Raw genomic sequence first — 26,218 nt, forward strand, 5'->3', positions numbered from 1 at the left:
AGTTTTAGATTCTGATGCCTCACTTCCGGTTTACTGTATACCTTGCACCTTCTCATTGACGATGAAGCACAGAAATTGCATCCGAATTTAATACAAAAGGCACAATGCCGACTTAAGTACAGGAGGACTGACACTCTCACTTTCTACGATCTGGACCTCTCCTGCGAGTCCAGTTTTAGATTCTGATGCCTCACTTCCGGTTTACTGTATACCTTGCACCTTCTCATTGACGATGAAGCACAGAAATTGCATCCGAATTGAACACAAAAGGCACTATGCCGACTTAAGTACAGGAGGACTGACACTCTCACTTTCTACGATCTGGACCTCTCCTGCGAGTCCAGTTTTAGATTCTGATGCCTCACTTCCGGTTTACTGTATACCTTGCACCTTCGCATTGACGATGAAGCACAGAAATTGCATCCGAATTTAATACAAAAGGCACAATGCCGACTTAAGTACAGGAGGACTGACACTCTCACTTTCTACGATCTGGACCTCTCCTGCGAGTCCAGTTTTAGATTCTGATGCCTCACTTCCGGTTTACTGTATACCTTGCACCTTCTCATTGACGATGAAGCACAGAAATTGCATCCGAATTTAATACAAAAGGCACAATGCCGACTTAAGTACAGGAGGACTGACATTCTCACATTCTACGATCTGTACCTCTCCTGCGAGTCCAGTTTTAGATTCTGATGCCTCACTTCCGGTTTACTGTATACCTTGCACCTTCTCATTGACGATGAAGCACAGAAATTGCATCCGAATTTAATACAAAAGGCACAATGCCGACTTAAGTACAGGAGGACTGACACTCTCACTTTCTACGATCTGGACCTCTCCTGCGAGTCCAGTTTTAGATTCTGATGCCTCACTTCCGGTTTACTGTATACCTTGCACCTTCGCATTGACGATGAAGCACAGAAATTGCATCCGAATTTAATACAAAAGGCACAATGCCGACTTAAGTACAGGAGGACTGACACTCTCACTTTCTACGATCTGGACCTCTCCTGCGAGTCCAGTTTTAGATTCTGATGCCTCACTTCCGGTTTACTGTATACCTTGCACCTTCTCATTGACGATGAAGCACAGAAATTGCATCCGAATTTAATACAAAAGGCACAATGCCGACTTAAGTACAGGAGGACTGACACTCTCACTTTCTACGATCTGGATCTCTCCTGCGAGTCCAGTTTTAGATTCTGATGCCTCACTTCCGATTTACTGTATACCTTGCACCTTCTCATTGACGATGAAGCACAGAAATTGCATCCGAATTTAATACAAACGGCACAATGCCGACTTAAGTACAGGAGGACTGACACTCTCACTTTCAACGATCTGGACCCCTCCTGCGAGTCCAGTTTTAGATTCTGATGCCTCACTTCCAGTTTACTGTATACCTTGCACCTTCTCATTGACGATGAAGCACAGAAATTGCATCCGAATTTAATACAAAAGGCACAATGCCGACTTAAGTACAGGAGGACTGACACTCTCACTTTCTACGATCTGGACCTCTCCTGCGAGTCCAGTTTTAGATTCTGATGCCTCACTTCCGGTTTACTGTATACCTTGCACATTCGCATTGACGATGAAGCACAGAAAATGCATCCGAATTTAATACAAAAGGCACAATGCCGACTTAAGTACAGGAGGACTGACACTCTCACTTTCTACGATCTGGACCTCTCCTGCGAGTCCAGTTTTAGATTCTGATGCCTCACTTCCGGTTTACTGTAACCTTGCACCTTCTCATTGACGATGAAGCACAGAAATTGCATCCGAATTTTATACAAAAGGCACAAAGCCGACTTAAGTACAGGAGGACTGACACTCTCACTTTCTACGATCTGGACCTCTCCTGCGAGTCCAGGTTTAGATTCTGATGCCTCACTTCCGGTTTACTGTATACCTTGCACCTTCTCATTGACGATGAAGAACAGAAATTGCATCCGAATTTAATACAAAAGGCACAATGCCGACTTAAGTACAGGAGGACTGAGACTCTCACTTTCTACGATATGGACCTCTCCTGCGAGTCCAGTTTTAGATTCTGATGCCTCACTTCCGGTTTACTGTATACCTTGCACCTTCTCATTGACGATGAAGCACAGAAATTGCATCCGAATTTAATACAAAAGGCACAATGCCGACTTAAGTACAGGAGGACTGACACTCTCACTTTCTACGATCTGGACCTCTCCTGCGAGTCCAGTTTTAGATTCTGATGCCTCACTTCCGGTTTACTGTATACCTTGCACCTTCTCATTGACGATGAAGCACAGAAATTGCATCCGAATTTAATACAAAAGGCACAATGCCGACTTAAGTACAGGAGGACTGACACTCTCACTTTCTACGATCTGGACCTCTCCTGCGAGTCCAGTTTTAGATTCTGTTGCCTCACTTCCGGTTTACTGTATACCTTGCACCTTCTCATTGACGATGAAGCACAGAAATTGCATCCGAATTTAATACAAAAGGCACAATGCCGACTTAAGTACAAGAGGACTGACACTCTCACTTTCTACGATCTGGACCTCTCCTGCGAGTCCAGTTTTAGATTCTGATGCCTCACTTCCGGTTTACTGTATACCTTGATCCTTCTCATTGACGATGAAGCACAGAAATTGCATCCGAATTTAATACAAAAGGCACAATGCCGACTTAAGTACAGGAGGACTGACACTCTCACTTTCTACGATCTGGACCTCTCCTGCGAGTCCAGTTTTAGATTCTGATGCCTCACTTCCGGTTTACTGTATACCTTGCACCTTCTCATTGACGATGAAGCACAGAAATTGCATCCGAATTTAATACAAAAGGCACAATGCCGACTTAAGTACAGGAGGACTGACATTCTCACTTTCTACGATCTGTACCTCTCCTGCGAGTCCAGTTTTAGATTCTGATGCCTCACTTCCGGTTTACTGTATACCTTGCACCTTCTCATTGACGATGAAGCACAGAAATTGCATCCGAATTTAATACAAAAGGCACAATGCCGACTTAAGTACAGGAGGACTGACACTCTCACTTTCTACGATCTGGACCTCTCCTGCGAGTCCAGTTTTAGATTCTGATGCCTCACTTCCGGTTTACTGTATACCTTGCACCTTCTCATTGACGATGAAGCACAGAAATTGCATCCGAATTTAATACAAAAGGCACAATGCCGACTTAAGTACAGGAGGACTGACACTCTCACTTTCTACGATCTGGACCTCTCCTGCGAGTCCAGTTTTAGATTCTGATGCCTCACTTCCGGTTTACTGTATACCTTGCACCTTCTCATTGACGATGAAGCACAGAAATTGCATCCGAATTTAATACAAAAGGCACAATGCCGACTTAAGTACAGGAGGACTGACACTCTCACTTTCTACGATCTGGACCTCTCCTGCGAGTCCAGTTTTAGGTTCTGATGCCTCACTTCCGGTTTACTGTATACCTTGCACCTTCTCATTGACGATGAAGCACAGAAATTGCATCCGAATTTAGTACAAAAGGCACAATGCCGACTTAAGTACAGGAGGACTGACACTCTCACTTTCTACGATCTGGATCTCTCTTGCGAGTCTAGTTTTAGATTCTGATGCCTCACTTCCGGTTTACTGTATACCTTGCACCTTCTCATTGACGATGAAGCACAGAAATTGCATCCGAATTTAATACAAAAGGCACAATGCCGACTTAAGTACAGGAGGACTGACACTCTCACTTTCTACGATCTGGACCTCTCCTGCGAGTCCAGTTTTAGATTCTGATGCCTCACTTCCGGTTTACTGTATACCTTGCACCTTCTCATTGACGATGAAGCACAGAAATTGCATCCGAATTTAATACAAAAGGCACAATGCCGACTTAAGTACAGGAGGACTGACATTCTCACTTTCTACGATCTGTACCTCTCCTGCGAGTCCAGTTTTAGATTCTGATGCCTCACTTCCGGTTTACTGTATACCTTGCACCTTCTCATTGACGATGAAGCACAGAAATTGCATCCGAATTTAATACAAAAGGCACAATGCCGACTTAAGTACAGGAGGACTGACACTCTCACTTTCTACGATCTGGACCTCTCCTGCGAGTCCAGTTTTAGATTCTGATGCCTCACTTCCGGTTTACTGTATACCTTGCACCTTCGCATTGACGATGAAGCACAGAAATTGCATCCGAATTTAATACAAAAGGCACAATGCCGACTTAAGTACAGGAGGACTGACACTCTCACTTTCTACGATCTGGACCTCTCCTGCGAGTCCAGTTTTAGATTCTGATGCCTCACTTCCGGTTTACTGTATACCTTGCACCTTCTCATTGACGATGAAGCACAGAAATTGCATCCGAATTTAATACAAAAGGCACAATGCCGACTTAAGTACAGGAGGACTGACACTCTCACTTTCTACGATCTGGACCTCTCCTGCGAGTCCAGTTTTAGATTCTGATGCCTCACTTCCGGTTTACTGTATACCTTGCACCTTCTCATTGACGATGAAGCACAGAAATTGCATCCGAATTTAATACAAACAGCACAATGCCGACTTAAGTACAGGAGGACTGACACTCTCACTTTCAACGATCTGGACCTCTCCTGCGAGTCCAGTTTTAGATTCTGATGCCTCACTTCCAGTTTACTGTATACCTTGCACCTTCTCATTGACGATGAAGCACAGAAATTGCATCCGAATTTAATACAAAAGGCACAATGCCGACTTAAGTACAGGAGGACTGACACTCTCACTTTCTACGATCTGGACCTCTCCTGCGAGTCCAATTTTAGATTCTGATGCCTCACTTCCGGTTTACTGTATACCTTGCACATTCGCATTGACGATGAAGCACAGAAAATGCATCCGAATTTAATACAAAAGGCACAATGCCGACTTAAGTACAGGAGGACTGACACTCTCACTTTCTACCATCTGGACCTCTCCTGCGAGTCCAGTTTTAGATTCTGATGCCTCACTTCCGGTTTACTGTAACCTTGCACCTTCTCATTGACGATGAAGCACAGAAATTGCATCCGAATTTTATACAAAAGGCACAAAGCCGACTTAAGTACAGGAGGACTGACACTCTCACTTTCTACGATCTGGACCTCTCCTGCGAGTCCAGGTTTAGATTCTGATGCCTCACTTCCGGTTTACTGTATACCTTGCACCTTCTCATTGACGATGAAGAACAGAAATTGCATCCGAATTTAATACAAAAGGCACAATGCCGACTTAAGTACAGGAGGACTGACACTCTCACTTTCTACGATATGGACCTCTCCTGCGAGTCCAGTTTTAGATTCTGATGCCTCACTTCCGGTTTACTGTATACCTTGCACCTTCTCATTGACGATGAAGCACAGAAATTGCATCCGAATTTAATACAAAAGGCACAATGCCGACTTAAGTACAGGAGGACTGACACTCTCACTTTCTACGATCTGGACCTCTCCTGCGAGTCCAGTTTTAGATTCTGATGCCTCACTTCCGGTTTACTGTATACCTTGCACCTTCTCATTGACGATGAAGCACAGAAATTGCATCCGAATTTAATACAAAAGGCACAATGCCGACTTAAGTACAGGAGGACTGACACTCTCACTTTCTACGATCTGGACCTCTCCTGCGAGTCCAGTTTTAGATTCTGTTGCCTCACTTCCGGTTTACTGTATACCTTGCACCTTCTCATTGACGATGAAGCACAGAAATTGCATCCGAATTTAATACAAAAGGCACAATGCCGACTTAAGTACAAGAGGACTGACACTCTCACTTTCTACGATCTGGACCTCTCCTGCGAGTCCAGTTTTAGATTCTGATGCCTCACTTTCGGTTTACTGTATACCTTGATCCTTCTCATTGACGATGAAGCACAGAAATTGCATCCGAATTTAATACAAAAGGCACAATGCCGACTTAAGTACAGGAGGACTGACACTCTCACTTTCTACGATCTGGACCTCTCCTGCGAGTCCAGTTTTAGATTCTGATGCCTCACTTCCGGTTTACTGTATACCTTGCACCTTCTCATTGACGATGAAGCACAGAAATTGCATCCGAATTTAATACAAAAGGCACAATGCCGACTTAAGTACAGGAGGACTGACACTGTCACTTTCTACGATCTGGACCTCTCCTGCGAGTCCAGTTTTAGATTCTGATGAATCACTTCCGGTTTACTGTATACCTTGCACCTTCTCATTGACGATGAAGCACAGAAATTGCATCCGAATTTAATACAAAAGGCACAATGCCGACTTAAGTACAGGAGGACTGACACTCTCACTTTCTACGATCTGGACCTCTCCTGCGAGTCCAGTTTTAGATTCTGATGCCTCACTTCCGGTTTACTGTATACCTTGCACCTTCTCATTGACGATGAAGCACAGAAATTGCATCCGAATTTAATACAAAAGGCACAATGCCGACTTAAGTACAGGAGGACTGACACTCTCACTTTCTACGATCTGGACCTCTCCTGCGAGTCCAGTTTTAGATTCTGATGCCTCACTTCCGGTTTACTGTATACCTTGCCCCTTCTCATTGACGATGAAGCACAGAAATTGCATCCGAATTTAATACAAAAGGCTCAATGCCGACTTAAGTACAGGAGGACTGACACTCTCACTTTCTACGATCTGGACCTCTCCTGCGAGTCCAGTTTTAGATTCTGATGCCTCACTTCCGGTTTACTGTATACCTCGCACCTTCTCATTGACGATGAAGCACAGAAATTGCATCCGAATTTAATACAAAAGGCACAATGCCGACTTAAGTACAGGAGGACTGACACTCTCACTTTCTACGATCTGGACCTCTCCTGCGAGTCCAGTTTTAGATTCTGATGCCTCACTTCCGGTTTACTGTATACCTTGCACCTTCTCATTGACGATGAAGCACAGAAATTGCATCCGAATTTAATACAAAAGGCACAATGCCGACTTAATAACAGGAGGACAGACACTCTCACTTTCTACGATCTGGACCTCTCCTGGGAGTCCAGTTTTAGATTCTGATGCCTCACTTCCGGTTTACTGTATACCTTGCACCTTCGCATTGACGATGAAGCACAGAAATTGCATCCGAATTTAATACAAAAGGCACAATGCCGACTTCAGTACAGGAGGACTGACACTCTCACTTTCTACGATCTGGACCTCTCCTGCGAGTCCAGTTTTAGATTCTGATGCCTCACTTCCGGTTTACTGTATACCTTGCACCTTCTCATTGATGATGAAGCACAGAAATTGCATCCGAATTTAATACAAAAGGCACAATGCCGACTTAAGTACAGGAGGACTGACACACTCACTTTCTACGATCTGGACCTCTCCTGCGAGTCCAGTTTTAGATTCTGATGCCTCACTTCCGGTTTACTGTATACCTTGCACCTTCTCAATGACGATGAAGCACAGAAATTGCATCCGAATTTAATACAAAAGGCACAATGTCGACTTAAGTACAGGAGGACTGACACTCTCACTTTCTACGATCTGGACCTCTCCTGCGAGTCCAGTTTTAGATTCTGATGCCTCACTTCCGGTTTACTGTATACCTTGCACCTTCTCATTGACGATGAAGCACAGAAATTGCATCCGAATTTAATACAAAAGGCACAATGCCGACTTAAGTACAGGAGGACTGACACTCTCACTTTCTACGATCTGGACCTCTCCTGCGAGTCCAGTTTTAGATTCTGATGAAGCACTTCCGGATAACTGTATACCTTGCACCTTCTCATTGACGATGAAGCACAGAAATTGCATCCTAATTTAATACAAAAGGCACAATGCCGACTTAAGTACAGGAGGACTGACACTCTCACTTTCTACGATCTGGACCTCTCCTGCGAGTCCAGTTTTAGATTCTGATGCCTCACTTCCGGTTTACTGTATACCTTGCACTTTCTCATTGACGATGAAGCACAGAAATTGCATCCGAATTTAATACAAAAGGCACAATGCCGACTTAAGTACAGGAGGACTGACACTCTCACTTTCTACGATCTGGACCTCTCCTGCGAGTCCAGTTTTAGATTCTGATGCCTCACTTCCGGTTTACTGTATACCTTGCACCTTCTCATTGACGATGAAGCACAGAAATTGCATCCGAATTTAATACAAAAGGCACAATGCCGACTTAAGTACAGGAGGACTGACACTCTCACTTTCTACGATCTGAACCTCTCCTGCGAGTCCAGTTTTAGATTCTGATGCCTCACTTCCGGTTTACTGTATACCTTGCACCTTCTCATTGACGATGAAGCACAGAAATTGCATCCGAATTTAATACAAAAGGCACAATGCCGACTTAAGTACAGGAGGACTGACACTCTCACTTTCTACGATCTGGACCTCTCCTGCGAGTCCAGTTTTAGATTCTGATGCCTCACTTCCGGTTTACTGTATACCTCGCACCTTCTCATTGACGATGAAGCACAGAAATTGCATCCGAATTTAATACAAAAGGCACAATGCCGACTTAAGTACAGGAGGACTGACACTCTCACTTTCTACGATCTGGACCTCTCCTGCGAGTCCAGTTTTAGATTCTGATGCCTCACTTCCGGTTTGCTGTATACCTTGCACCTTCTCATTGACGATGAAGCACAGAAATTGCATCCGAATTTAATACAAAAGGCACAATGCCGACTTAATAACAGGAGGACAGACACTCTCACTTTCTACGATCTGGACCTCTCCTGGTAGTCCAGTTTTAGATTCTGTTGCCTCACTTCCGGTTTACTGTATACCTTGCACCTTCACATTGACGATGAAGCACAGAAATTGCATCCGAATTTAATACAAAAGGCACAATGCCGACTTAAGTACAGGAGGACTGACACTCTCACTTTCTACGATCTGGACCTCTCCTGCGAGTCCAGTTTTAGATTCTGATGCCTCACTTCCGGTTTACTGTATACCTTGCACCTTCTCATTGATGATGAAGCACAGAAATTGCATCTGAATTTCATACAAAAGGCACAATGCCGACTTCAGTACAGGAGGACTGACACTCTCACTTTCTACGATCTGGACCTCTCCTGCGAGTCCAGTTTTAGATTCTGATGCCTCACTTCCGGTTTACTGTATACCTTGCACCTTCTCACTGATGATGAAGCACAGAAATTGCATCCGAATTTAATACAAAAGGCACAATGCCGACTTAAGTACAGGAGGACTGACACACTCACTTTCTACGATCTGGACCTCTCCTGCGAGTCCAGTTTTAGATTCTGATGCCTCACTTCCGGTTTACTGTATACCTTGCACCTTCTCATTGACGATGAAGCACAGAAATTGCATCCGAATTTAATACAAAAGGCACAATGCCGACTTAAGTACAGGAGGACTGACACTCTCACTTTCTACGATCTGGACCTCTCCTGCGAGTCCAGTTTTAGGTTCTGATGCCTCACTTCCGGTTTACTGTATACCTTGCACCTTCTCATTGACGATGAAGCACAGAAATTGCATCCGAATTTAGTACAAAAGGCACAATGCTGACTTAAGTACAGGAGGACTGACACTCTCACTTTCTACGATCTGGACCTCTCTTGCGAGTCTAGTTTTAGATTCTGATGCCTCACTTCCGGTTTACTGTATACCTTGCACCTTCTCATTGACGATGAAGCACAGAAATTGCATCCGAATTTAATACAAAAGGCACAATGCCGACTTAAGTACAGGAGGACTGACACTCTCACTTTCTACGATCTGGACCTCTCCTGCGAGTCCAGTTTTAGATTCTGATGCCTCACTTCCGGTTTACTGTATACCTTGCACCTTCTCATTGACGATGAAGCACAGAAATTGCATCCGAATTTAATACAAAAGGCACAATGCCGACTTAAGTACAGGAGGACTGACATTCTCACTTTCTACGATCTGTACCTGTCCTGCGAGTCCAGTTTTAGATTCTGATGCCTCACTTCCGGTTTACTGTATACCTTGCACCTTCTCATTGACGATGAAGCACAGAAATTGCATCCGAATTTAATACAAAAGGCACAATGCCGACTTAAGTACAGGAGGACTGACACTCTCACTTTCTACGATCTGGACCTCTCCTGCGAGACCAGTTTTAGATTCTGATGCCTCACTTCCGGTTTACTGTATACCTTGCACCTTCGCATTGACGATGAAGCACAGAAATTGCATCCGAATTTAATACAAAAGGCACAATGCCGACTTAAGTACAGGAGGACTGACACTCTCACTTTCTACGATCTGGACCTCTCCTGCGAGTCCAGTTTTAGATTCTGATGCCTCACTTCCGGTTTACTGTATACCTTGCACCTTCTCATTGACGATGAAGCACAGAAATTGCATCCGAATTTAATACAAAAGGCACAATGCCGACTTAAGTACAGGAGGACTGACACTCTCACTTTCTACGATCTGGACCTCTCCTGCGAGTCCAGTTTTAGATTCTGATGCCTCACTTCCGGTTTACTGTATACCTTGCACATTCGCATTGACGATGAAGCACAGAAAATGCATCCGAATTTAATACAAAAGGCACAATGCCGACTTAAGTACAGGAGGACTGACACTCTCACTTTCTACGATCTGGACCTCTCCTGCGAGTCCAGTTTTAGATTCTGATGCCTCACTTCCGGTTTACTGTAACCTTGCACCTTCTCATTGACGATGAAGCACAGAAATTGCATCCGAATTTTATACAAAAGGCACAAAGCCGACTTAAGTACAGGAGGACTGACACTCTCACTTTCTACGATCTGGACCTCTCCTGCGAGTCCAGGTTTAGATTCTGATGCCTCACTTCCGGTTTACTGTATACCTTGCACCTTCTCATTGACGATGAAGAACAGAAATTGCATCCGAATTTAATACAAAAGGCACAATGCCGACTTAAGTACAGGAGGACTGACACTCTCACTTTCTACGATATGGACCTCTCCTGCGAGTCCAGTTTTAGATTCTGATGCCTCACTTCCGGTTTACTGTATACCTTGCACCTTCTCATTGACGATGAAGCACAGAAATTGCATCCGAATATAATACAAAAGGCACAATGCCGACTTAAGTACAGGAGGACTGACACTCTCACTTTCTACGATCTGGACCTCTCCTGCGAGTCCAGTTTTAGATTCTGATGCCTCACTTCCGGTTTACTGTATACCTTGCACCTTCTCATTGACGATGAAGCACAGAAATTGCATCCGAATTTAATACAAAAGGCACAATGCCGACTTAAGTACAGGAGGACTGACACTCTCACTTTCTACGATCTGGACCTCTCCTGCGAGTCCAGTTTTAGATTCTGTTGCTTCACTTCCGGTTTACTGTATACCTTGCACCTTCTCATTGACGATGAAGCACAGAAATTGCATCCGAATTTAATACAAAAGGCACAATGCCGACTTAAGTACAAGAGGACTGACACTCTCACTTTCTACGATCGGGACCTCTCCTGCGAGTCCAGTTTTAGATTCTGATGCCTCACTTCCGGTTTACTGTATACCTTGATCCTTCTCATTGATGATGAAGCACAGAAATTGCATCCGAATTTAATACAAAAGGCACAATGCCGACTTAAGTACAGGAGGACTGACACTCTCACTTTCTACGATCTGGACCTCTCCTGCGAGTCCAGTTTTAGATTCTGATGCCTCACTTCCGGTTTACTGTATACCTTGCACCTTCTCATTGACGATGAAGCACAGAAATTGCATCCGAATTTAATACAAAAGGCACAATGCCGACTTAAGTACAGGAGGACTGACACTCTCACTTTCTACGATCTGGACCTCTCCTGCGAGTCCAGTTTTAGATTCTGATGAATCACTTCCGGTTTACTGTATACCTTGCACCTTCTCATTGACGATGAAGCACAGAAATTGCATCCGAATTTAATACAAAAGGCACAATGCCGACTTAAGTACAGGAGGACTGACACTCTCACTTTCTACGATCTGGACCTCTCCTGCGAGTCCAGTTTTAGATTCTGATGCCTCACTTCCGGTTTACTGTATACCTTGCACCTTCTCATTGACGATGAAGCACAGAAATTGCATCCGAATTTAATACAAAAGGCACAATGCCGACTTAAGTACAGGAGGACTGACACTCTCACTTTCTACGATCTGGACCTCTCCTGCGAGTCCAGTTTTAGATTCTGATGCCTCACTTCCGGTTTACTGTATACCTTGCACCTTCTCATTGACGATGAAGCACAGAAATTGCATCCGAATTTAATACAAAAGGCACAATGCCGACTTAAGTACAGGAGGACTGACACTCTCACTTTCTACGATCTGGACCTCTCCTGCGAGTCCAGTTTTAGATTCTGATGCCTCACTTCCGGTTTACTGTATACCTCGCACCTTCTCATTGACGATGAAGCACAGAAATTGCATCCGAATTTAATACAAAAGGCACAATGCCGACTTAAGTACAGGAGGACTGACACTCTCACTTTCTACGATCTGGACCTCTCCTGCGAGTCCAGTTTTAGATTCTGATGCCTCACTTCCGGTTTACTGTATACCTTGCACCTTCTCATTGACGATGAAGCACAGAAATTGCATCCGAATTTAATACAAAAGGCACAATGCCGACTTAATAACAGGAGGACAGACACTCTCACTTTCTACGATCTGGACCTCTCCTGGGAGTCCAGTTTTAGATTCTGTTGCCTCACTTCCGGTTTACTGTATACCTTGCACCTTCGCATTGACGATGAAGCACAGAAATTGCATCCGAATTTAATACAAAAGGCACAATGCCGACTTCACTACAGGAGGACTGACACTCTCACTTTCTACGATCTGGCCCTCTCCTGCGAGTCCAGTTTTAGATTCTGATGCCTCACTTCCGGTTTACTGTATACCTTGCACCTTCTCATTGATGATGAAGCACAGAAATTGCATCCGAATTTAATACAAAAGGCACAATGCCGACTTAAGTACAGGAGGACTGACACACTCACTTTCTACGATCTGGACCTCTCCTGCGAGTCCAGTTTTAGATTCTGATGCCTCACTTCCGGTTTACTGTATACCTTGCACCTTCTCAATGACGATGAAGCACAGAAATTGCATCCGAATTTAATACAAAAGGCACAATGCCGACTTAAGTACAGGAGGACTGACACTCTCACTTTCTACGATCTGGACCTCTCCTGCGAGTCCAGTTTTAGATTCTGATGCCTCACTTCCGGTTTACTGTATACCTTGCACCTTCTCATTGACGATGAAGCACAGAAATTGCATCCGAATTTAATACAAAAGGCACAATGCCGACTTAAGTACAGGAGGACTGACACTCTCACTTTCTACGATCTGGACCTCTCCTGCGAGTCCAGTTTTAGATTCTGATGAAGCACTTCCGGATAACTGTATACCTTGCACCTTCTCATTGACGATGAAGCACAGAAATTGCATCCTAATTTAATACAAAAGGCACAATGCCGACTTAAGTACAGGAGGACTGACACTCTCACTTTCTACGATCTGGACCTCTCCTGCGAGTCCAGTTTTAGATTCTGATGCCTCACTTCCGGTTTACTGTATACCTTGCACCTTCTCATTGACGATGAAGCACAGAAATTGCATCCGAATTTAATACAAAAGGCACAATGCCGACTTAAGTACAGGAGGACTGACACTCTCACTTTCTACGATCTGGACCTCTCCTGCGAGTCCAGTTTTAGATTCTGATGCCTCACTTCCGGTTTACTGTATACCTTGCACCTTCTCATTGACGATGAAGCACAGAAATTGCATCCGAATTTAATACAAAAGGCACAATGCCGACTTAAGTACAGGAGGACTGACACTCTCACTTTCTACGATCTGGACCTCTCCTGCGAGTCCAGTTTTAGATTCTGATGCCTCACTTCCGGTTTACTGTATACCTTGCACCTTCTCATTGACGATGAAGCACAGAAATTGCATCCGAATTTAATACAAAAGGCACAATGCCGACTTAAGTACAGGAGGACTGACACTCTCACTTTCTACGATCTGGACCTCTCCTGCGAGTCCAGTTTTAGATTCTGATGCCTCACTTCCGGTTTACTGTATACCTCGCACCTTCTAATTGACGATGAAGCACAGAAATTGCATCCGAATTTAATACAAAAGGCACAATGCCGACTTAAGTACAGGAGGACTGACACTCTCACTTTCTACGATCTGGACCTCTCCTGCGAGTCCAGTTTTAGATTCTGATGCCTCACTTCCGGTTTGCTGTATACCTTGCACCTTCTCATTGACGATGAAGCACAGAAATTGCATCCGAATTTAATACAAAAGGCACAATGCCGACTTAATAACAGGAGGACAGACACTCTCACTTTCTACGATCTGGACCTCTCCTGGGAGTCCAGTTTTAGATTCTGTTGCCTCACTTCCGGTTTACTGTATACCTTGCACCTTCGCATTGACGATGAAGCACAGAAATTGCATCCGAATTTAATACAAAAGGCACAATGCCGACTTAAGTACAGGAGGACTGACACTCTCACTTTCTACGATCTGGACCTCTCCTGCGAGTCCAGTTTTAGATTCTGATGCCTCACTTCCGGTTTACTGTATACCTTGCACCTTCTCATTGATGATGAAGCACAGAAATTGCATCTGAATTTCATACAAAAGGCACAATGCCGACTTCAGTACAGGAGGACTGACACTCTCACTTTCTACGATCTGGACCTCTCCTGCGAGTCCAGTTTTAGATTCTGATGCCTCACTTCCGGTTTACTGTATACCTTGCACCTTCTCATTGATGATGAAGCACAGAAATTGCATCCGAATTTAATACAAAAGGCACAATGCCGACTTAAGTACAGGAGGACTGACACACTCACTTTCTACGATCTGGACCTCTCCTGCGAGTCCAGTTTTAGATTCTGATGCCTCACTTCCGGTTTTACTGTATACCTTGCACCTTCTCAATGACGATGAAGCACAGAAATTGCATCCGAATTTAATACAAAAGGCACAATGCCGACTTAAGTACAGGAGGACTGACACTCTCACTTTCTACGATCTGGACCTCTCCTCCGAGTCCAGTTTTAGATTCTGATGCCTCACTTCCGGTTTACTGTATACCTTGCACCTTCTCATTGACGATGAAGCACAGAAATTGCATCCGAATTTAATACAAAAGGCACAATGCCAACTTAAGTACAGGAGGACTGACACTCTCACTTTCTACGATCTGGACCTCTCCTGCGAGTCCAGTTTTAGATTCTGTTGCCTCACTTCCGGTTCACTGTATACCTTGCACCTTCGCATTGACGATGAAGCACAGAAATTGCATCAGAATTTAATACAAAAGGCACAATGCCGACTTCAGTACAGGAGGACTGACACTCTCACTTTCTACGATCTGGACCTCTCCTGCGAGTCCAGTTTTAGATTCTGATGCCTCACTTCCGGTTTACTGTATACCTTGCACCTTCTCATTGACGATGAAGCACAGAAATTGCATCCGAATTTAATACAAAAGGCACAATGCCGACTTAAGTACAGGAGGACTTTACACTCTCACTTTCTACGATCTGGACCTCTCCTGCGAGTCCAGTTTTAGATTCTGCTGAAGCACTTCCGGATAACTGTATACCTTGCACCTTCTCATTGACGATGAAGCACAGAAATTGCATCCTAATTTAATACAAAAGGCACAATGCCGACTTAAGTACAGGAGGACTGACACTCTCACTTTCTACGATCTGGACCTCTCGTGCGAGTCCAGTTTTAGATTCTGATGCCTCACTTCCGGTTTACTGTATACCTTGCACCTTCTCATTGACGATGAAGCACAGAAATTGCATCCGAATTTAATACAAAAGGCACAATGCCGACTTAAGTACAGGAGGACTGACACTCTCACTTTCTACGATCTGGACCTCTCCTGCGAGTCCAGTTTTAGATTCTGATGCCTCACTTCCGGTTTACTGTATACCTTGCACCTTCTCATTGACGATGAAGCACAGAAATTGCATCCGAATTTAATACAAAAGGCACAATGCCGACTTAAGTACAGGAGGACTGACACTCTCACTTTCTACGATCTGGACCTCTCCTGCGAGTCCAGTTTTAGATTCTGATGCCTCACTTCCGGTTTGCTGTATACCTTGCACCTTCTCATTGACGATGAAGCACAGAAATTGCATCCGAATTTAATACAAAAGGCACAATGCCGACTTAATAACAGGAGGACAGACACTCTCACTTTCTACGATCTGGACCTCTCCTGGGAGTCCAGTTTTAGATTCTGTTGCCTCACTTCCGGTTTACTGTATACCTTGCACCTTCGCATTGACGATGAAGCACAGAAATTGCATCCGAATTTAATACAAAAGGCACAATGCCGACTTAAGTACAGGAGGACTGACACTCTCACTTTCTACGATCTGGACCTCTCCTGCGAGTCCAGTTTTAGATTCTGATGCCTCACTTCCGGTTTACTGTATACCTTGCACCTTCTCATTGATGATGAAGCACAGAAATTGCATCTGAATTTCATACAAAAGGCACAATGCCGACTTCAGTACAGGAGGACTGACACTCTCACTTTCTACGATCTGGACCTCTCCTGCGAGTCCAGTTTTAGATTCTGATGCCTCACTTCCGGTTTACTGTATACCTTGCACCTTCTCATTGATGATGAAGCACAGAAATTGCATCCGAATTTAATACAAAAGGCACAATGCCGACTTAAGTACAGGAGGACTGACACACTCACTTTCTACGATCTGGACCTCTCCTGCGAGTCCAGTTTTAGATTCTGATGCCTCACTTCCGGTTTTACTGTATACCTTGCACCTTCTCAATGACGATGAAGCACAGAAATTGCATCCGAATTTAATACAAAAGGCACAATGCCGACTTAAGTACAGGAGGACTGACACTCTCACTTTCTACGATCTGGACCTCTCCTCCGAGTCCAGTTTTAGATTCTGATGCCTCACTTCCGGTTTACTGTATACCTTGCACCATCTCATTGACGATGAAGCACAGAAATTGCATCCGAATTTAATACAAAAGGCACATTGCCAACTTAAGTACAGGAGGACTGACACTCTCACTTTCTACGATCTGGACCTCTCCTGCGAGTCCAGTTTTAGATTCTGTTGCCTCACTTCCGGTTCACTGTATACCTTGCACCTTCGCATTGACGATGAAGCACAGAAATTGCATCCGAATTTAATACAAAAGGCACAATGCCGACTTCAGTACAGGAGGACTGACACTCTCACTTTCTACGATCTGGACCTCTCCTGCGAGTCCAGTTTTAGATTCTGATGCCTCACTTCCGGTTTACTGTATACCTTGCACCTTCTCATTGATGATGAAGCACAGAAATTGCATCCGAATTTAATACAAAAGGCACAATGCCGACTTAAGTACAGGAGGACTGACACACTCACTTTCTACGATCTGGACCTCTCCTGCGAGTCCAGTTTTAGATTCTGATGCCTCACTTCCGGTTTACTGTATACCTTGCACCTTCTCAATGACGATGAAGCACAGAAATTGCATCCGAATTTAATACAAAAGGCACAATGCCGACTTAAGTACAGGAGGACTGACACTCTCACTTTCTACGATCTGGACCTCTCCTGCGAGTCCAGTTTTAGATTCTGATGCCTCACTTCCGGTTTACTGTATACCTTGCACCTTCTCATTGACGATGAAGCACAGAAATTGCATCCGAATTTAATACAAAAGGCACAATGCCGACTTAAGTACAGGAGGACTGACACTCTCACTTTCTACGATCTGGACCTCTCCTGCGAGTCCAGTTTTAGATTCTGCTGAAGCACTTCCGGATAACTGTATACCTTGCACCTTCTCATTGACGATGAAGCACAGAAATTGCATCCTAATTTAATACAAAAGGCACAATGCCGACTTAAGTACAGGAGGACTGACACTCTCACTTTCTACGATCTGGACCTCTCCTGCGAGTCCAGTTTTAGATTCTGATGCCTCACTTCCGGTTTACTGTATACCTTGCACCTTCTCATTGACGATGAAGCACAGAAATTGCATCCGAATTTAATACAAAAGGCACAATGCCGACTTAAGTACAGGAGGACTGACACTCTCACTTTCTACGATCTGGACCTCTCCTGCGAGTCCAGTTTTAGATTCTGATGCCTCACTTCCGGTTTACTGTATACCTTGCACCTTCTCATTGACGATGAAGCACAGAAATTGCATCCGAATTTAATACAAAAGGCACAATGCCGACTTAAGTACAGGAGGACTGACACTCTCACTTTCTACGATCTGGACCTCTCCTGCGAGTCCAGTTTTAGATTCTGATGCCTCACTTCCGGTTTACTGTATACCTTGCACCTTCTCATTGACGATGAAGCACAGAAATTGCATCCGAATTTAATACAAAAGGCACAATGCCGACTTAAGTACAGGAGGACTGACACTCTCACTTTCTACGATCTGGACCTCTCCTGCGAGTCCAGTTTTAGATTCTGATGCCTCACTTCCGGTTTACTGTATACCTCGCACCTTCTCATTGACGATGAAGCACAGAAATTGCATCCGAATTTAATACAAAAGGCACAATGCCGACTTAAGTACAGGAGGACTGACACTCTCACTTTCTACGATCTGGACCTCTCCTGCGAGTCCAGTTTTAGATTCTGATGCCTCACTTCCGGTTTGCTGTATACCTTGCACCTTCTCATTGACGATGAAGCACAGAAATTGCATCCGAATTTAATACAAAAGGCACAATGCCGACTTAATAACAGGAGGACAGACACTCTCACTTTCTACGATCTGGACCTCTCCTGGGAGTCCAGTTTTAGATTCTGTTGCCTCATTTCCGGTTTACTGTATACCTTGCACCTTCGCATTGACGATGAAGCACAGAAATTGCATCCGAATTTAATACAAAAGGCACAATGCCGACTTAAGTACAGGAGGACTGACACTCTCACTTTCTACGATCTGGACCTCTCCTGCGAGTCCAGTTTTAGATTCTGATGCCTCACTTCCGGTTTACTGTATACCTTGCACCTTCTCATTGATGATGAAGCACAGAAATTGCATCTGAATTTCATACAAAAGGCACAATGCCGACTTAAGTACAGGAGGACTGACACTCTCACTTTCTACGATCAGGACCTCTCCTGCGAGTCCAGTTTTAGATTCTGATGCCTCACTTCCGGTTTACTGTATACCTTGCACCTTCTCAATGACGATGAAGCACACGAATTGCATCCGAATTTAATACAAAAGGCACAATGCCGACTTAAGTACAGGAGGACTGACACTCTCACTTTCTACGATCTGGACCTCTCCTGCGAGTCCAGTTTTAGATTCTGATGCCTCACTTCCGGTTTACTGTATACCTTGCACCTTCTCATAGACGATGAAGCACAGAAATTGCATCCGAATTTAATACAAAAGGCACAATGCCGACTTAAGTACAGGAGGACTGACACTCTCACTTTCTACGATCTGGACCTCTCCTGCGAGTCCAGTTTTAGATTCTGATGAAGCACTTCCGGATAACTGTATACCTTGCACCTTCTCATTGACGATGAAGCACAGAAATTGCATCCGAATTTAATACAAAAGGCACAATGCCGACTTAAGTACAGGAGGACTGACACTCTCACTTTCTACGATCTGGACCTCTCCTGCGAGTCCAGTTTTAGATTCTGATGCCTCACTTCCGGTTTACTGTATACCTTGCACCTTCTCATTGACGATGAAGCACAGAAATTGCATCCGAATTTAATACAAAAGGCACAATGCCGACCTAAGTACAGGAGGACTGACACTCTCACTTTCTACGATCTGGACCTCTCCTGCGAGTCCAGTTTTAGATTCTGATGCCTCACTTCCGGTTTACTGTATACCTTGCACCTTCTCATTGACGATGAAGCACAGAAATTGCATCCGAATTTAATACAAAAGGCACAATGCCGACTTAAGTACAGGAGGACTGACACTCTCACTTTCTACGATCTGGACCTCTCCTGCGAGTCCAGTTTTAGATTCTGATGCCTCACTTCCGGTTTACTGTATACCTTGCACCTTCTCATTGACGATGAAGCACAGAAATTGCATCCGAATTTAATACAAAAGGCACAATGCCGACTTAAGTACAGGAGGACTGACACTCTGACTTTCTACGATCTGGACCTCTCCTGCGAGTCCAGTTTTAGATTCTGATGCTTCACTTCCGGTTTACTGTATACCTCGCACCTTCTCATTGACGATGAAGCACAGAAATTGCATCCGAATTTAATACAAAAGGCACCATGCCGACTTAAGTACAGGAGGACTGACACTCTCACTTTCTACGATCTGGACCTCTCCTGCGAGTCCAGTTTTAGATTCTGATGCCTCACTTCCGGTTTGCTGTATACCTTGCACCTTCTCATTGACGATGAAGCACAGAAATTGCATCCGAATTTAATACAAAAGGCACAATGCCGACTTAAGTACAGGAGGACTGACACTCTCACTTTCTACGATCTGGACCTCTCCTGCGAGTCCAGTTTTAGATTCTGATGCCTCACTTCCGGTTTACTGTATACCTTGCACCTTCTCATTGACGATGAAGCACAGAAATTGCATCCGAATTTAATACAAAAGGCACAATGCTGACTTAAGTACAGGAGGACTGACACTCTCACTTTCTACGATCTGGACCTCTCCTGCGAGTCCAGTTTTAGATTCTGATGCCTCACTTCCGGTTTACTGTATACCTTGCACCTTCTCATTGACGATGAAGCACAGAAATTACATCCGAAATTAATACAAAAGGCACAATGCCGACTTAAGTAAAGGAGGACTGACACGCTCACTTTCTACGATCTGGACCTCTCCTGCGAGTCCAGTTTTAGATTCTGATGCCTCACTTCCGGTTTACTGTATACCTTGCACCTTCTCATTGACGATGAAGCACAGAAATTGCATCCGAATTTAATACAAAAGGCACAATGCCGACTTAAGTACAGGAGGACTGACACTCTCACTTTCTACGATCTGGACCTCTCCTGCGAGTCCAGTTTTAGATTCTGATGAAGCACTTCCGGATAACTGTATACCTTGCACCTTCTCATTGACGATGAAGCACAGAAATTGCATCCGAATTTAATACAAAAGGCACAATGCCGACTTAAGTACAGGAGGACTGACACTCTCACTTTCTACGTTCTGGACCTCTCCTGCGAGTCCAGTTTTAGATTCTGATGCCTCACTTCCGGTTTACTGTATACCTTGCACTTTCTCATTGACGATGAAGCACAGAAATTGCATCCGAATTTAATACAAAAGGCACAATGCCGACTTAAGTACAGGAGGACTGACACTCTCACTTTCTACGATCTGGACCTCTCCTGCGAGTCCAGTTTTAGATTCTGATGCCTCACTTCCGGTTTACTGTATACCTTGCATCTTCTCATTGACGATGAAGCACAGAAATTGCATCCGAATTTAATACAAAAGGCACAATGCCGACTTAAGTACAGGAGGACTGACACTCTCACTTTCTACGATCTGGACCTCTCCTGCGAGTCCAGTTTTAGATTCTGATGCCTCACTTCCGGTTTACTGTATACCTTGCACCTTCTCATTGACGATGAAGCACAGAAATTGCATCCGAATTTAATACAAAAGGCACAATGCCGACTTAAGTACAGGAGGACTGACACTCTCACTTTCTACGATCTGGACCTCTCCTGCGAGTCGAGTTTTAGATTCTGATGCCTCACTTCCGGTTTACTGTATACCTCGCACCTTCTCATTGACGATGAAGCACAGAAATTGCATCCGAATTTAATACAAAAGGCACAATGCCGACTTAAGTACAGGAGGACTGACACTCTCACTTTCTACGATCGTGACCTCTCCTGCGAGTCCAGTTTTAGATTCTGATGCCTCACTTCCGGTTTGCTGTATACCTTGCACCTTCTCATTGACGATGAAGCACAGAAATTGCATCCGAATTTAATACAAAAGGCACAATGCCGACTTAAGTACAGGAGGACTGACACTCGCACTTTCTACGATCTGGACCTCTCCTGCGAGTCCAGTTTTAGATTCTGATGCCTCACTTCCGGTTTACTGTATACCTTGCACCTTCTCATTGACGATGAAGCACAGAAATTGCATCCGAATTTAATACAAAAGGCACAATGCTGACTTAAGTTTAGGAGGACTGACACTCTCACTTTCTACGATCTGGACCTCTCCTGCGAGTCCAGTTTTAGATTCTGATGCCTCACTTCCGGTTTACTGTATACCTTGCACCTTCTCATTGACGATGAAGCACAGAAATTACATCCGAAATTAATACAAAAGGCACATTGCCGACTTAAGTAAAGGAGGACTGACACGCTCACTTTCTACGATCTGGACCTCTCCTGCGAGTCCAGTTTTAGATTCTGATGCCTCACTTCCGGTTTACTGTATACCTTGCACCTTCTCATTGACGATGAAGCACAGAAATTGCATCCGAATTTAATACAAAAGGCACAATGCCGACTTAAGTACAGGAGGACTGACACTCTCACTTTCTACGATCTGGACCTCTCCTGCGAGTCCAGTTTTAGATTCAGATGCCTCACTTCCGGTTTACTGTATACCTTGCACCTTCTCATTGACGATGAAGCACAGAAATTGCATCCGAATTTAATACAAAAGGCACAATGCCGACTTAAGTACAGGAGGACTGACACTCTCACTTTCTACGATCTGGACCTCTCCTGCGAGTCCAGTTTTAGATTCTGATGCCTCACTTCCGGTTTACTGTATACCTTGCACCTTCTCATTGACGATGAAGCACAGAAATTGCATCCGAATTTAATACAAAAGGCACAATGCCGACTTAAGTACAGGAGGACTGACACTCTCACTTTCTACGATCTGGACCTCTCCTGCGAGTCCAGTTTTAGATTCTGATGCGTCACTTCCGGTTTACTGTATACCTTGCACCTTCTCATTGACGATGAAGCACAGAAATTGCATCCGAATATAATACAAAAGGCACAATGCCGACTTAAGTACAGGAGGACTGACACTCTCACTTTCTGAGATCTGGACCTCTCCTGCGAGTCCAGTTTTAGATTCTGATGCCTCACTTCCGGTTTACTGTATACCTTGCACCTTCTCATTGACGATGAAGCACAGAAATTGCATCCGAATTTAATACAAAAGGCACAATGAGGACTTAAGTACAGGAGGACAGACACTCTCACTTTCTACGATCTGGACCTCTCCTGCGAGTCCAGTTTTAGATTCTGATGCCTCACTTCCGGTTTACTGTATACCTTGCACCTTCTCATTGACGATGAAGCACAGAAATTGCATCCGAATTTAATACAAAAGGCACAATGCCGACTTAAGTACAGGAGGACTGTCACTCTCACTTTCTACGATCTGGACCTCTCCTGCGAGTCCAGTTTTTGATTCTGATGCGTCACTTCCGATTTACTAAATACCTTGCACCTCCTCATTGACGATGAAGCACAGAATTTGCATCCGAATATAATACAAAAGGCACAATGCCGACTTAAGTACAGGAGGACTGACACTCTCACTTTCTACGATCTGGACCTCTCCTGCGAGTCCAGTTTTAGATTCTGATGCCTCACTTCCGGTTTACTGTATACCTTGCATCTTCTCATTGACGATGAAGCACAGAAATTGCATCCGAATTTAATACAAAAGGCACAATGCCGACTTAAGTACAGGAGGACTGACACTCTCACTTACTACGATCTGGACCTCTCCTGCGAGTCCAGTTTTAGATTCTGATGCCTCACTTCCGGTTTACTGTATACCTTGCACCTTCTCATTGACGATGAAGCACAGAAATTGCATCCGAATTTAATACAAAAGGCACAATGCCGACTTAAGTACAGGAGGACTGACACTCTCACTTTCTACGATCTGGACCTCTCCTGCGAGTCCAGTTTTAGATTCTGATGCCTCACTTCCGGTTTACTGTATACCTCGCACCTTCTCATTAACGATGAAGCACAGAAATTGCATCCGAATTTAATACAAAAGGCACAATGCCGACTTAAGTACAGGAGGACTGACACTCTCACTTTCTACGATCTGGACCTCTCCTGCGAGTCCAGTTTTAGATTCTGATGCCTCACTTCCGGTTTACTGTATACCTTGCACCTTCTCATTGACGATGAAGCACAGAAATTGCATCCGAATTTAATACAAAAGGCACAATGCCGACTTAAGTACAGGAGGACTGACACTCTCACTTTCTACGATCTGGACCTCTCCTGCGAGTCCAGTTTTAGATTCTGATGCCTCACTTCCGGTTTACTGTATACCTTGCACCTTCTCATTGACGATGAAGCACAGAAATTGCATCCGAAGTTAATACAAAAGGCACAATGCCGACTTAAGTACAGGAGGACTGACACTCTCACTTTCTACGATCTGGACCTCTCCTGCGAGTCCAGTTTTAGATTCTGATGCCTCACTTCCGGTTTACTGTATACCTTGCACCTTCTCATTGACGATGAAGCACAGAAATTACATCCGAAATTAATACAAAAGGCACAATGAGGACTTAAGTACAGGAGGACTGACACTCTCACTTTCTACGATCTGGACCTCTCCTGCGAGTCGAGTTTTAGATTCTGATGCCTCACTTAAGGTTTACTGTATACCTTGCACCTTCTCATTGACGATGAAGCACAGAAATTGCATCCGAATTTAATACAAAAGGCACAATGCCGACTTAAGTACAGGAGGACTGACACTCTCACTTTCTACGATCTGGACCTCTCCTACGAGTCCAGTTTTAGATTCTGATGCCTCACTTCCGGTTTACTGTATACCTTGCACCTCCTCATTGACGATGAATCACAGAAATTGCATCCGAATTTAATACAAAAGGCACAATGCCGACTTAAGTACAGGAGGACTGACACTCTCACTTTCTACGATCTGGACCTCTCCTGCGAGTCCAGTTTTAGATTCTGATGCCTCACTTCCGGTTTACTGTATACCTTGCACCTTCTCATTGACGATGAAGCACAGAAATTGCATCCGAATTTAATACAAAAGGCACAATGCCGACTTAAGTACAGGTGGACTGACACTCTCACTTTCTACTTTCTGGACCTCTCCTGCGAGTCCAGTTTTAGATTCTGATGCCTCACTTCCGGTTTACTGTATACCTTGCACCTTCTCATTGACGATGAAGCACAGAAATTGCATCCGAATTTAATACAAAAGGCACAATGCCGACTTAAGTACAGGAGGACTGACACTCTCACTTTCTACGATCTGGACCTCTCCTGCGAGTCCAGTTTTAGATTCTGATGCCTCACTTCCGGTTTACTGTATACCTTGCACCTTCTCATTGACGATGAAGCACAGAAATTGCATCCGAATTTAATACAAAAGGCACAATGCCGACTTAAGTACAGGAGGACTGACACTCTCACTTTCTACGATCTGAACCTCTCCTGCGAGTCCAGTTTTAGATTCTGATGCTTCACTTCCGGTTTACTGTATACCTTGCACCTTCTCATTGACGATGAAGCACAGAAATTGCATCCGAATTTAATACAAAAGGCACAATGCCGACTAAGTACAGGAGGACTGACACTCTCACTTTCTACGATCTGGACCTCTCCTGCGAGTCCAGTTTTAGATTCTGATGCCTCACTTCCGGTTTACTGTATACCTTGCATCTTCTCATTGACGATGTAGCTCAGAAATTTCATCCGAATTTAATACAAAAGGCACAATGCCGACTTAAGTACAGGAGGACTGACACTCTCACTTTCTACGATCTGGACCTCTCCTGCGAGTCCAGTTTTATATTCTGATGCCTCACTTCCGGTTTACTGTATACCTTGCATCTTCTCATTGACGATGAAGCACAGAAATTGCATCCGAATTTAATACAAAAGGCACAATGCCGACTTAAGTACAGGAGGACTGACACTCTCACTTTCTACGATCTGGACGGCTCCTGCGAGTACAGTTTTAGATTCTGATGCCTCACTTCCGGTTTACTGTATACCTTGCACCTTCTCATTGACGATGAAGCACAGAAATTGCATCCGAATTTAATACAAAAGGCAAAATGCCGACTTAAGTACAGGAGGACTGACACTCTCACTTTCTACGATCTGGACCTCTCCTGCGAGTCCAGTTTTAGATTCTGATGCCTCACTTCCGGTTTACTGTATACCTTGCACCTTCTCAT

This window comes from Schistocerca serialis, chromosome 10 (genome assembly GCF_023864345.2).
Source record: "Schistocerca serialis cubense isolate TAMUIC-IGC-003099 chromosome 10, iqSchSeri2.2, whole genome shotgun sequence".
NCBI classification, from domain to species: domain Eukaryota; kingdom Metazoa; phylum Arthropoda; class Insecta; order Orthoptera; family Acrididae; genus Schistocerca; species Schistocerca serialis.